The following is a 14,735-nucleotide window of genomic DNA, read 5'->3' as shown; positions in this document are numbered from 1 at the left end:
CCCTTTTGCAATATACTGGTATTCAACCAACATTACAGATCGGAACTAGTAACTTGCGGTTAGTGTTCACAGGTGAATGCCTTCTGTCCTCGATCAGCTGCAGCCCAGTATCAATGAGAGTGAAAAGCATCCAGGCACCCAGCGTCTCTGGGAACCATCAACACAGGAACATTATGATACTGAATAGTCATAGTTGAAGTGGCAAATGAGACCAACAGTCAGTGTCTTAGTCATTGTTCTCTAGAGAGCTGCCTCTCTCTTCCTCCTCTGCCGCCGGCGCTTCATCGCGTGTCAATACCTTCCTCGTCTTCTTAAGCACATCCTTTAGTGCTTTCTGCAACAGCTTTGGGTCCGTGAAGATGCGCGAAGAGCCATCCATGGTGACTTTCAGCTTGGCAGGATAGAGCATGGTGTAGGAGATGCTATGATCCCGGAGTTGTCGTTTGAGGGGGTGAATTGGAGGCGAGCCTCCTGCACTCTGGCTGTGAAGTCAGGATAGAGGGAGATGGTGGAGCCCTCATATTTGAGTTCTCCTAGTTCTCTAGTGCGCCTCAACGCCGAGTCTCGGTTGTGATAATTCAGGATCTTAGCTATTACCGGATGCGGCGTGGCACCCGGCGCCGGTCTCAGCCCAGTGAGCGACGTGCCCTCTCAACCACAAACATGTCTGAAAAGACCTCCCAGCCTAGTAGAGTAATCAGAAGCTTTTCAGTGAAGTGCTCTACGTTACCCATGGAGGTTGTCTCCGGCAGGCCTATGATGCGCAAGTTACACCCGCGTGAACGGGCCTCCAAGCCTTCCGTTTTATCCTGCTGGTCTGATATAGTTTTAGGCATCTGCGTCTGCACTTGGTCCAATGTGGTTTGGGCTTCTTCGACCTCCGTAATGCGCCTTTCCGCCATATTGGCGCGCTCTGCCTGCTTATCGAGCCACTCTGTCATTCTATTCATACCATAACGACTAACAAGTCTATTTTCCCATCCATATTCGTTAGGCTCTTCTGGATTGTAGTGAACATCTGTCGAGCATCTCCAGCCTCTTCCTCTGGCTCCTCAGTTCTAGCATCAGCAGAGCGTGCATGGTCAGGTTCCTTTTGTCTAGTGGCTTTGGCATCAAAAGGCAGTTTAGCTGCATTTTATCCACTCGACCCATGCTTTCAGCTACTATGTGCGCAAGTCAGGAGCGCAGGGCGGCAGGCACAAAAGAGGATACCGCTGATCAGCTCAAAGGTCCATTTAGCACGTGCCAGCTAATATTCTAGTTGCGCTTGCGATAGATCCCCCACGCATCCAGTGTCCAGTTATATCTGAGTCTCAGCGTGGTAGAGAGCACGCGACTGCAGAGGTAGGAGACAAGGCTGTGGTCAGGGCACCATATGTATAGTCACAGGGGAGTGCCACTAAAATGTCTGATTCTCAGTACGTATCGCCCCTCCTGAGCAAAGTAATACCAGCAGATGGCTAAGCAGTAGCGTTGTTCCTCACCCAGGGGGGCACCTGCAAGCGGGGGAGATCACCAGTGGTGACTCTCACCCTCCGCCGCTCTTCTTGTTCCATACTAGTGTTAAGGTAAAACTACCAAGGTAGCTGCCCCCTCTGTCTCACCCCAGTAGGCCCTCCACAAGCAGCAGCAGGCTATATGTGGCTATGGGAGTGTTGGGGCAACACAGCAGACTATGGTTCAAGGGCTCCGCGCCCAGCGCGGTGCAGCCCTGAAGCTCCCTACGTTCCTCACTGTAGCTCTCACATGTTCTTCAGCCGAGCAAGGCTCCCGCATCCCCAGGAGCACACAAACCTCCAGCTGCCGCAGCAGCACTCGTCATGAAAAAGCGGCGTGTGGTGACCAGCGGGGGAGGGGGGAGAACCGGTCATCGTCTTTTGACTCTGCACCCACACCGCTGCATGTACAACACAGTCCGTTTCAGGCCAGCGGTCGCAGCCCCGCTAGGAGCTCACCTCTGGTGGGTCCACGCAGATAGTCACGGGGCCCTGGCGGGTCACAGCGCCGGTCACTCCTCAGTGCTAACTCACAGCTCCAGGTCCGGCTCAGAGGCAGGGCGCTCGATGGCGTTTCACCCCACAACGAGGCCGGAAGGCCTCACTCTTTGCCGCCACCTCGCAGCGCGCACAGTCAGGTTCAAATCTTAACAATCTGTGGCTCAGCTGCACAGGGCCATTTCTTGGTCGCGTTTAGTGTGCAATGGCAGTTAAATGGCTGGATCGTTCTATTGTGGTGCCGAAGGCTCGCAGAGCTCTTGTTCTTGACGATCGCGGCAAGCTCTGCCCCCAGGGGATACCTGTTCTTAATGGTAATGGAGTTTAATGCCCTATAATCCATACAGCACCTGACCTCGCTCTCTCTTTGGTATGAAAAAAAAGAGATGAGGAAGCTGGTGACCTGGAGGGGTGGATAAACCCTATCCTCATCATTTCATCCAAGTATTCCCTTAGATATAGATTTACTTTCTCCGTTAAGGAGTACACCCTACTGCAAGGTATGCAAGCTCCAGGCAATAGGTCTATCCTACAATCAAAGGACCTATGGGTAGAAGGTTAGTGGCCTTCTCACTATCAAACAACTCCTTGAGATCCTGATAAATGAGAGGTAACTCAGATTCCTCAGTACTGGTGAGTGCTCTGACCCTCTCGGGACAGCTTGTGTCATGAAGACGATGTTCTTTACAGTGATCGGTATTAAAAGCGAGCATCATCGCCTTCCAATCAATAAGTGGACTGTGTTGACATAGCCAAGGTCACCCTAATATAGCTGGAAACTGAGGGGATTGTATAAGATCGAATGTAATGAGCTCATGATGTCTTTCCTGAATAATCAATATTATGTTGATAGTAGCATGTGTAATGGGGCCAGACTTCAGATTACTATCATCTATGGTTGTGACTTCCTCCCACGAATCTTTAGACACCCAAGGAATCTTTTTACCCTGAGCCCAATGTGCATCCATGAAGTTGCCCGGAGCACCAGAATCCACCATTATTTGTTCTTCATCAACCTGGTGACCCCATATAAGGTGTGAGGAAAGACAAAAATGATGTGGTAAAGAAGCTGTTACTGCTGTTTGCGAGACAGTCATTCCTGAATTACCCAAAGCCTTTGTCTCATGAGACTTTGGGCTTCCTAGTTTTCCAAACGTCTTGCCTCTCTCGGTTTTACAGGACATTCCCTAAGGAAATGGCCTTGCTTTCCACAGTATTAACACAATTTCTTGTCCCGCCTTCGCTGTTTTTCTTCTTCGCTAAGAGGCCCTCTTAAGCTCCCTATTTGCATTTGTTCAGGTTCTTCGGTTGTTTTCTCGGATTCAGGTTTTTTCTCTTTGTAAATAAAGACTCGTCCCTCTGACCTGCCTCTTTCTATCCTTCTTTCAGTTATTCTACGGTCCAATTTAATCACAAGGTCTATCAGGGCAGTGCAAGACTCAGGCGGGTCGACTACTTGCTCTAACAAGTCTTTTAGGTCTTCTCTCAAGCCAGATAGTACAAGGTACTATGCTTCTCCTCGGGCCACCCAGCTTCTGCCACTAATCTGTTAAATGTGGAGATGTATGTAGTTAAATCCTTAGTTCCCTGTTTCAAGTTCAGGAGCTCAGAGTCCACTGACTGCATGAAGGAATGCCTATTAAATAATTTCCTGAATTCTCTCTTGAAGGCGGTATAATCCTGTAACAGTGGACCAATTCTTTCTATTAGAGGTATGGTCCAATTGGCAGCAGACCTCCCCAGATAGGATATAACAAATGCCACTTTCGCTTGATTCTTTGGAAAGCAAGTGGCTTTACACATGAAGTGAAGCTAACACTGGCTAATGAAGGCCGCAAACTTGGTAGGATCCCCTAAAAACCGCTCGGAGGGGACCGGTGGAATAGACTGTGGTGTGCTGACTTGTATTACCAGAAGGCTAGCACCAGGAGTCTGAGTAGAAGGAGTAAACTGGGTCCCGACCATATGACCTACATCGGATTCAGACCTCAGTCCCCGCTGTATAGTTTCCACCCGTGTGGATAGGGCCTGTGTTTCTTTCTGTAAGCTACCTAACATGCTACCTAACTTGTCTTAAAACAAATACAAGGGGATTGAACAACAAAATCCCATGGGGTCAGTCATAATCCACGCACAAAGCAGGACACAGCGTCTGAAAAGACATAACATCATTTATGAAGTTTGACCCTCCCCATCGCCACTTCAGCCATAGTTATACAAACAAGAAAACACCACTTGAAACTTGAGTCAGTGAATGATGTATATGACAAATATCAGGAATATGGGTTTATGAATCTACATATGGAAGTATTGGATCCTACACCTCCAATTAAAATCCAGAGAAATTTGTAACATAGACACAACCTGATTTTTAAGAGACTCAGTTTCTCTATGCTGTTCCATGATAAACCAGTTAATTTATATATTTGGCTATTTTGTTTTTTAAATAAATACATTTTAAAAATGTTTCCACTAATTATCCCAAAGCGGTATTTTGATGGCAGAAAATCAGTTGCTTTGGCACACACGTGGCGAAGTGTGTGTAGCTCACTGATCAGCATGAGCAGAAAAACTATTGAACAATAGAGCACACACATTTTTCTGTTCAATATCGGCATACTAACACGCCACTGGTAATCGGGTTTCGTAATAACCGTTTTACTACATAACTCCCGATGTTTACTTTCTTTAAACACAACCAAGAGGGCAAACGATAAATAGGAAGTGGAGCGTTCCAATCTTAACGCTCGGCACATCTAGAGCGGCCATTTTGCAGTCACTGACTCGCTCTAGTTCTTTTGATCCAAATCGGGATGCTGACGCACATCCAGTAATTACGAACATCCCCTGGATGGTGAAACTAAATAGAGATTGGAATTACTAGGCCAAGATAGTATGTAATATTTACTTTTCGAACCATATTTCAGAGGGTCCTAATTAAATCACTGGATTAAAGGAAGTGGATAATTCCCTCGGTTCTGGTTTTTGCATAGGGGAATCGGCCATTTTTAATAGTACACGTTCTAACGTGTCCGCACAAACAGAGCCACCATGCAGCTTTTTCCAATTAACCACGCAATAAATGCAGCGCTTGATCTCCATTTGAATAAACCCACGGAGCAGCACAGAGATATTTACGGGCGATGGGATATCCAGTTTTCATGTAAGTAAGACCTAGCCAGGTCTCTAAATCCCGGTCTTTAGACTTGATTAAAACTTGATACAAGATCTCATAGAAAGACCACTCGCAATGTTTTACCCTATCTCTTACTTTATTTACAGTGATTATTATTGAGGAATCCTTCTCCTTCTGTGCCAGTTCATGGTGCCTGACCAACAATCTCAATAGTGCATGTATTTTTCTGTGGTATTTTACATTTTAATGTTATCACGACCCAGCAACAGCATTGTTTTCTCATTACCTGCCATTTAAGATATGTCACGCGTTATCAATATTGTGACACTGCATATTTTGTGTAAGCTGAGACAAGTGTATGCGTGGATGTAAGGCACCATTAAAACCGCTACACCTCATAATGTGAATGATTCATGTATGTGTGTGTGATACTTATGGTGATTTTTATAATGTTCTGTCTACCTTAAGTGTATCTGTTCCACGGAACAAATACCGGTGGAACCTCTTGAAATGATTATAAGGGAATTAGGTATAGCCCAATATGAGAGAGAGAAGAAAAATATAGCACAAAAAAATATATCACTAATCTCTCCATAAAACAAATGCCAGTCCACATTATGGTGATGTGTTGCAAAGACAACTAAACTGGTTGTATTTTTCCTTTATTTTTCCTTGCTTTTCTCTTTTCAGATACCAATTTTGGTCATGTTTTCTATCAAGGGGCGAATCTACCCCTGGGTAACAGACAAGCCTATTTTTGCAGTGTGTTTTTGCTTTGGATAATAATCATATTACATATACAATGTATTGTTTTTTTAGTGTAGTAGGGATCATATTAGGTCCTGATGAGTAAAGCAGTGGGGACTGCTTACGAAACATGTCGACCTAGTAAGGCGTAATATTTACCCCTACTTAACCCCCCTTTTAATATTTCCAGCTAGGGAAGGTAATAAAATGTGTTTTTTCCACTAGCCAGGGAATTTTTAATTTTTGTAACTTTCACACCCCCTACCATGCTCACCATCCACACCACATATAGCCTATTTTTCATAAAATCAAGTGCTCCCGCGTATTCGTAGGTCAAAGCATGCCCGCCCCATAGAGGGACGGGAACGCCCCTATGATGAAGCATGACACTATGGGATTCATAGTGTGTGAGGGGTATTTTAAAAACACAAAAATATAGGGTAGAATCATATTGTTTATGAATAGTTCCCAATCCTTTCAAGACATACTCAACAACTTGCCCAATAAAATGGGGTCCGTTGTCACTCCACAAAAGTTTGCAAAGACCGAATCTAGGGAAAAACTCCTTTAAAAGCACCTTTGTTGTAGTAAGAGCTGTATTATCTTTTGTAGGGTATGCCTCTATCCACTTACTGAAGGCACATACCACTACTAGAACATATTTTAGGTTATTACAGTGTTCAAGCTGGATGTAATCCATTTGCAGAACCTCAAAAGGTGCAGTTGGTGTAGCAAATCCTCCTATTGGAGTTCGTGTTCCTTTTCCAGGATTATACTGGAGACAAATTATCTTTTTAGCTGTGCCAGCAATTTCTGGATGCTCCCAAACTTGCGTAAGCAACTTCGCTATTGAGGATGCTCCAACATGTGCCGGCCCATGTGCCATGTGAAGCATAGGATGTAAATAAGCTGTGGGCAATCTCCACTTAGTCATGTCTTTATTTCTCCAACAGCCATCATCATTCAATGTTCCCTCCTTAGACCATTGCTCAAGTTCTTTTGCAGAAGCAGATCGCTGAATATCAAGCACCTCTTGCCCAGCATCATGCCAACGTTCAGCTTGTGACTTCACCACGTACATGGATGTAGTGCTTCGCTGCATTGCAGTTTTGCAGGCTATGTGATCTGCAAAGTCATTGCCCTGCCCTATTTTATCAGTCACTTTCTTGTGTACGCTACATTTTACAATCGCTATTTTCTTTGGATATGTCAAGGCAGTCAGAAGATTATGCACTAATTCTCCATGCACTATTTGCGTCCCATGTGATGTAAGAAAGCCTCTTTCCTTCTAGAGTAACCCAAAATCGTGAGCCACTCTAAAAGCATAGCGGATATCTATATAGATGTTAACAGACAAGTCAGTAGTAAGTTCACACTCCCTTGTCAATGCTATTAGCTGACTTCTGGGGAATGCGAGCTGTCTCAACTACCGTCTGAAGCATTGTGATTGCATATGCAACTGATGTCGTGCCATCTGGTAATCACAAACAAGACCCATCAACACATAATTCTGAGAGGGGCGTATCTTGTAGGTCAACCCGACCCTTTGTTTGTTCTTCAGTAAGGAATATACAGTCATGAGACTCTTGTGACTGGGATTGAGTAGCTGGATACAGCAACAAAGTAGCTGGATTAAGAGTTGAACATCTTTTCAAAGTGATATGAGGAGCCAAAAGCGTCAATTCATTTCCTGTCAAACAAGCACTAGTTAAATGCTGCGTTTTGGTTTGGCTCAAAAGGGCATCAACTTCATGGGCTACTAACACAAGCAGTCTATGTGACAAGACTATCACTCTGTTGTATGGACACAGCTGCTGCTGCAACAGAACGAAAACACCCAGGCAACGCACAAGCGACTGAATCGAGGACAGCTGAAAAATATGCACAAGGGCGCTGTTTATCACCATTTGTCTGTACTAAAACTGAAAGTGCACAACCATCCCTCTTGTGTACATAGAGTGTGAAAGCCTTAGTGTAGTCTGGAGTGCCTAATACTGGTGCAGAGCATAAAGCTTGACACAACTGTTGAAAAGCATTCTGACATTCAGTAGTACATGGAAGGGGCATTGAAGTGTCTTTAGTCAGAAGGGCCAACAAGAGTTGAACAATATGTGAGAAGCTAGGGATCCATTGCCTACAGAAAGAAGTAAGACCAATGAATGTACAAACATCTTTCTGAGTACGGGGCACAGGCTTGTCTAAGATAGCTTGAATGCGATCTGGTGTGAGTGCAGGTCCCTCCTTAGACAGGAGGTGACCTAAATAGGTAACCTGCTGTTTACAATATTGCAATTTCTTCCGGGAAACCTTGTGATGTTGTGATGCAAGAAATTAAAGCAATAACAGTGTTCCCTCTTCACACTGTTCAGAGGTATCAGCTGCCAACAAGATGTCATCAACATATTGTATGAGAGCCACCGCTGTTGGCACAGGGAAAGAATCAGGCTGTCTTTTCAACATTGGGCTGTAAATACTAAGACTCTCTGTATACCCCTGTGGAGCTCTACAAAATCTGAAGGAGCGATTATTCAAAGTGAAGCTGAACAAATATGCGCTATCAGGATGAATAGGGATCGAAAATAAAGCATTCTTCAAATCAATCACAGAGAATGTAGTCACCATTGGAACAGCCATAGTAAGGAGTGTCCTGATGTCAGAGAGTACCGGGTATTGGAGAACTATGATCTTATTAACCTCTCGCAAATCAATGATAAACCTGTAAATTTTAGTATCAGTGTCTTTTTTCAAGATGGGAAGGCTAGGACTATTGCATATATTGTAAGAGACTTCTTCCACTACTGCTACTCAATCAGATCTTGAACAATACATATTAGAGCCTCTTCACCTTCTCGAGAAATTTTATATTAAGGCAGTCGAAGTAATGACGCGCCCTCCTTCACTTGAAAATGAACTGGTGGGATAACCATTTGCCCCACACCCGTATCTGATGAAGCCAACAACGTACTAGGGAGTGATGCCAAAGGAATATCTTCTCTAATGAGATAAGACTTTTCAGCCATGGGATAGTTATCATTCAAAATAACACGCACGCCTTCTGGGGAACAACGTATCATAGCTCGAAAATGCTTGAGCATATCGAGACCCACAATATTGTCCGGTGTGTTAGGGGAAAGCAAAAATGGACATGCAGCAGAAGAAATGGTGACCCGCGTCTGTGGTCACCGAGCCGGCATACAGGACTAGGCAATGGTGACGCGCACCAACGCTCACCGTGCCGTGGTAGGAACAGGGGAGAACAAAGAAATGGTGACACGCTCCTGTGTTCACCGAGCTGGTATACTGAGGTCTCGAAACAGGACAAGTATATGGTTCGGTAATACACTCCTGGGTTTACCGTCAAAGAAGGAGCACCAAGAACGTATGCTGCCGCTGGCGTCCGAAGAGTATCAGAAGCGCCAGTGTCCGTGTCCATTGGATACTTGATGTCGCTACCCGGAAGTGGTTTGTGGTGACCTGCGGTACTGCGCTGCAGTCTTGCACTAGACCGCTAACCTGCCACATTAGTACCTCATACTTCTGGGGACATGACAATATGGAGGCGGTAATACACTCCTGCGTTTACCGTCAAAGAAGGAGCACCAAGAACGTATGCTGCCGCTGGCGTCCGAAGAGTATCAGAAGCGCCAGTGTCCGCGTCCATTGGATACTTGATGGCGCTACCCGAAAGTGGTTTGTGGTGACCTGCGGTACTGCGCTGCAGTCTTGCACTAGACCGCTAACCTGCCACATTAGTACCTCATACTTCCGGGGACATGACAATATAGAGGCGGAGAGCAATCCAATAGAATTGAATCATCCTGTGGTTTATTAAGTAGAGGATAAAGGGGGCGCCGGACAGGGTATTTGCCATTTACCTGTAAGCAATGTTCCCTATCCGCTCTCTCTTTTATTTCCTTAATTTCTTTATTTTTCATCTCCAGCCCTTTTGCATCAATATTTTTGCACTGTTCTTTTTCTGCTAAAGCTTGCTCTCGTCTCACTCTTTCACGCCCTTCTTTCTCCCACATTCATACACAGTCAAACATATCTTGTTTACTTTTGCGCTTAAACATACATTGTTCCACATACTAAATTTTTCTAAAATCAAATGACCCATTTATAGGCCATTGCTACTCAGGATCCTTGCTAGTATATTTATTCCATAAGGCACTATACATTATAGAAGACATTTTTAATGTACATATCCCTATTTGGTGTCCCCTCAGGGGGAGCCGGCTGATTCCGTTCTAGATCCATATTGGTACCTCTACGAAGTGTGCTTGAAACAGGCATGGCAAGAATATTGTAGCATATATAGTATAATTCGCCAAGTGACACTTAACACAACGTGTGCCGTTCAAGTTTTCAAAATTTAGAGAAAAATCTCCTCATTACCTGCCTATATAAATTGCAATTTATATATATTCAAACAAATCCGATTTTGGCCAACCAAAACAAGAAGTGTCGTATCAGACGACCTTGCCAAGCAAAAGTCTCCAGCCTCCAATTGCCAAGCTCTGAATTGACCAAATGGTCTCTGCATGAGGAACGCCGAAGGGATCTCAGTCGAGGACCAGCACTACCTGGAGGGTCAAATCGGGAAAATCAGAAAAGCACCTTCCCTAGCTGGAAATATTAAAAAGGGGGTTAAGTAGGGGTAAATATTAAGCCCTACTAGGTCGACATGTTTCATAAGCAGTCCCCACTGCTTTACTCATCAGAACCTAATATGATCCCTACTACACTCAAAAAACAATACATTTTACATGTAATATGCCTATCATCCCAAGCAAAAACAGACCGCAGCGCCCATGGGGCCTGACCACCAATCCCAATAGTGTATGTATTATTCTGTGGTATTTTACATATTGGTTTTATCACGACCCAGCAACAGCATTGGTTTCTCATTACCTGCATTTAAGATATGTCACTCGTTATCTATATAGTGACACTGCATATTTTGTGTAAGCTGAGACAAGTGTATTTGCGGATGTAAGGCACCATTAAAACCGCTACACCTCATAATGTGAATGATTCATGTATGTGTGTGTGTGATACTTATGGTGATTTTTATAATGTTCTGTCTACCTTAAGTGTATCTGTTCCATGGAAGAAATACTGGTGGAACCTCTTCAAATGATTATAAGGGAATTAGGTATAGCCCAATATGAGAGAGAGGAGAAAAATATATCACAAAAAAATATATCACTAATCTCTCCATAAAACAAACACCAGTCCACATTATGGTGGTGTGTTGCAAAGACAACTAAACTGGTTGTATTTTTCCTTTATATTTTCTTGCTTTTCTCTTTTCAGATACCAATTTTAGTCATTTTTACTATCAATGGGCGAATCTACACCTGGGTAACAGACCAGCCTATTTTTGTGGTCTGTTTTTGCTTTGGATGATAGGAATATTACTTATAAAATGTATTGTTTTTGAGTGTAGAAGGGATCATATTAGGTCCAGATGAGTAAAGCAGTGGGGACTGCTTACGAAACATGTCGACCTAGTAGGGATTAATATTTACCCCTACTTAACCCTCTTTTTAATATTTCCAGCTAGGGAAGGTAATAAAAAGTGTTTTTTCCACTAGCCAGGGAATTTTTAATTTTTGTAATTTTCACACCCCCTACCACGCTCACCATCCACACCAAACATAGCCTATTTTTCATAAAATCAAGTGCTCCCGCGTATTCGTAGGTCGAAGCACTCCCCGCCCCATAGAGGGACGGGGAGACTCCAATGATGACGCATGACACTTTGGGATTCATAGTGTGTGAGGGGTATTTTAAAAACACATAGTGCTCTCCCTGACATTTCCGGGACTAGCAACACTCACCTATTTTTGAAATCACAAAAGGTTAAAAAATATAAAAACAAAACACAAAAATATAGGGTAGAATCCTATTGTTTACGAATATTCACACAGGAGTTAGATTCTATCAAAGAACCGCTCCACTCCCTCCCTTTGTTATTTTTGAGGATTGGGAACTAAGCAGAATTTTCAAGCTGCCTTACACCCACAATCAGCAGGGTTAGTGGAACGATACCATTCTACCCTCAAAATTAAGTTGGCTAAAATCCAGGCTTCTACATCTCTGAAATGGCCTGATGCACTACCTTTGGCATTGCTGTCCATTAGATCAGTGCCACATACACGATCTGGCCGTACACCGTATGAGGTGGTATTTGGAAGGCCTATGAATATTTGGGGAATTCCTAAGCCACGCCCCATACATAACGTACCTTGTGTTTTGATGAGTGACTAACTATCACAATTGACTGACAGCTTTTTTTCTATTCATCAACAGGTTTGAGAAGCTCTTCCAGACAGGTCGCAAGGTGATGGTCATTATCTTCGGCCCAGTGACTAAGTGATGGTCAAAGTCTTCCAGAGGTCGAATAGCCTGGAGCCCAGAAGGCGCGGTCCTGAACAAGTCCTCCTGGCGACGAGAACTGCAGTCCGAGTGACCAATCAGAGGAATTGGGTCAATGCTACCCACAGCAAAAAAGTGTTGTCTGCCCTGGTGGAACCTGCTGCACTCGCCGAATATTGACAGATCCAGGACACCGAGAGAGGCCAAGCCACATCACCTGAAGGACCTGAGGAAGTCTTCCCGGACCGCAAGATCCCTGGTACATCTCGATATCAGCTGCGACCCCGGAGAAAAACTGCATTGCTGAAAGAGACTGGTTGAGCAACCGTCCTGAGTTAGTGAGAGACTGAGCTGAAGGGGGGGTCTTTTTGTTTAGTGGCACCCGTGAAGAAACCAACGGCTGCCCAGGGCTTTAGAGCTCTATCTGCTTTGTTATTTCAGCATCAAGATAACCATGCCTATTTAAGAGGCATCGACTGCTGTGAGAATCTGCAGCCAAAAGACTATATGCATTGTTGGGTTTACTGTCAGTGTGATCATTATGGCAGTAATAACTGGGGTTGTAGAGGAAGTGGCTCCTGCTCAACGAATACTTACTGCCACTATTCCAGCACCTATTGAGTACCATTACTTCACTCTCCCTTATCATGAGCAGAAACATAGACAGTCTTATCTCAACAAAACGTTCATCCAGATGTTGCACCACACTCATAATGCTATGAACATTACTGACTGTTGGGTGTGTGGAATGATGCCTGCTCATCAGAAAAAGGGAGGAACACATTTCATTCCTCTGCCGTTCTCGCACAATGGTTCTTGTAGGGCCTGGTTTGCACTGCTCTGGCCTACCCATGTTGCTAATATTACTAAATATGATGTAGGAAGACTGAACTATCGGCTTAATAAAGTGTGCTATCCTGATGAGGAAGGAGATCCGCAGGCTAAAGGAACTATATGGGAGATGGACGAGTATCGCAGAGGAAATTCCTCTACGCGCTATGTTTTTCCAAATACTAAAACTGCTAAGGGTAATGGACCATTTGTTATAGCTGCCACTAGGGCTCATGCAGACTTGTGTGTGAACAGTGTTGGCAGAATTCCCATAGGGAAAAGCGATTGCACTTTGGTTCTAAACATTACTGAAGTAAATAACAGCAGCTTTATGTCATCGCATATTACATATTTTATCTGCAGAAATAAGGGATACTACAATTTACCCATTGGCTGGTACGGTACTTGTTTTGTGTACTTTTTGTTCCCACCTGTGTTTCTGGCACCTTCATCATATCACAAGGACTATAAATTGTTTAATGACATTTCCAAAACCAGATTTAAGAGGACAAGTCATGATGAGGTGGATCAGACTGATACTACACTGCAGCAATATGTTGATTTAATTTGGGGTTGTTCTTCTTTGTTGGTGCTGCCTTGAACAGCAGGAAAATCTGACGTTTGACACATTTCACAGAGGCTGTGACCAACCAGACAGCTATGGCACATGGGAACATTGCGGAAGAACTACAGATTGCGAGGATTGTGGTGCTCCAAAACCGTATGGTCTTCGACATAGCCCTGGCCGATCGAGGTGGTGCATGTCGTATCATCGGGAGCAGTTGCTGTGTGTACATTCCTGATCATGCCCCTTCAGTTTTAGATGCGATCTCTAAACGGCATAAAATTGCTGCTGAGATTCACCCTGATACCAGAACATGGACTTTAGCCAGTTGGCTATGGACACTGTTTACTACCTGGGGCTGGAAACATTTGACAATATTATGTGTATTATTTGCAATTCTGCTGACATGCTGCCTATGTATGCAATGTTGTCAATGCTTTGTTCCCTCTGTATCATTGCGTGTATACCTGCCAGATGTAACGTTAAGAAAGTGAATGCCCAACATGTATTAAACCAAGAACTTAATGAAATAATGATGATAGATATACAGGATGTACACTCTGTCCCTTCTGATTATAGATGTCTTCAGCTAATGCTAAAAGGGTTGTCTGTGGGCGTTTGGCAGAGATCACTGTTAGCATGAGCTGAAGCCATTTTGTTTTTGGGCAGCCATTTTTGTTGACCATGTGCTCGCCATGTGCTCTTTCCGTATCCCTGTTGCCTACTCTTGAGCTTTACTAGAATGACTGTCTATACTTAGCTCCTGTAACACTGAGCATGATCAGAAAAGTCTGTAGCTGCTCATGCACATGTCTTAGTCTGTAAATGTCAGGCTGTTCTAACTGATGTCAGCAACTTCATTACTCCTCCTACTTTGTTGACTGAGCATTTGTATGTCTATATATGTGAATAGCTATTATTGTGCGTACTTGTACCGCCTCCTTTTGAGCTCTTGAGTGGGTATAAAAGACCCACAGTTTCTGTACTCCATGTGTGACCTCATACACTGCCCGAGGATTTTGTATAGATGTAGTTCCACTCATGAGGTTTAATAAACTGCTGTTTTGATATTCCAGCTTCC

General features: G+C 44.0%; 1 protein-coding gene and 1 long non-coding RNA gene across 2 annotated transcripts in view; one reads left to right on the top strand and one right to left on the bottom strand.

The window, feature by feature from the left end:
* The window catches only part of LOC147697827 (uncharacterized), a 30,665-nt gene extending 15,937 nt beyond the window's left edge, over positions 1-14,728 (top strand). Inside the window, exon 4 of the long non-coding RNA XR_015299165.1 lies at positions 12,193-14,728. This is a non-coding gene — a long non-coding RNA (uncharacterized LOC147697827). The remainder of the gene's footprint in view (positions 1-12,192) is intronic.
* LOC147697825 (organic solute transporter subunit alpha-like) overlaps positions 1-14,735 on the bottom strand; it is an 876,545-nt gene that overhangs the window by 28,990 nt on the left and 832,820 nt on the right. The gene's annotated exons all lie outside the window — the stretch shown is intronic.

Source organism: Lissotriton vulgaris, chromosome 8 (genome assembly GCF_964263255.1).
Source record: "Lissotriton vulgaris chromosome 8, aLisVul1.2, whole genome shotgun sequence".
Taxonomy (NCBI): domain Eukaryota; kingdom Metazoa; phylum Chordata; class Amphibia; order Caudata; family Salamandridae; genus Lissotriton; species Lissotriton vulgaris.
Note: the sequence above shows the minus strand (reverse complement) of the source record. Positions and strands in the feature narration are given on the sequence as shown.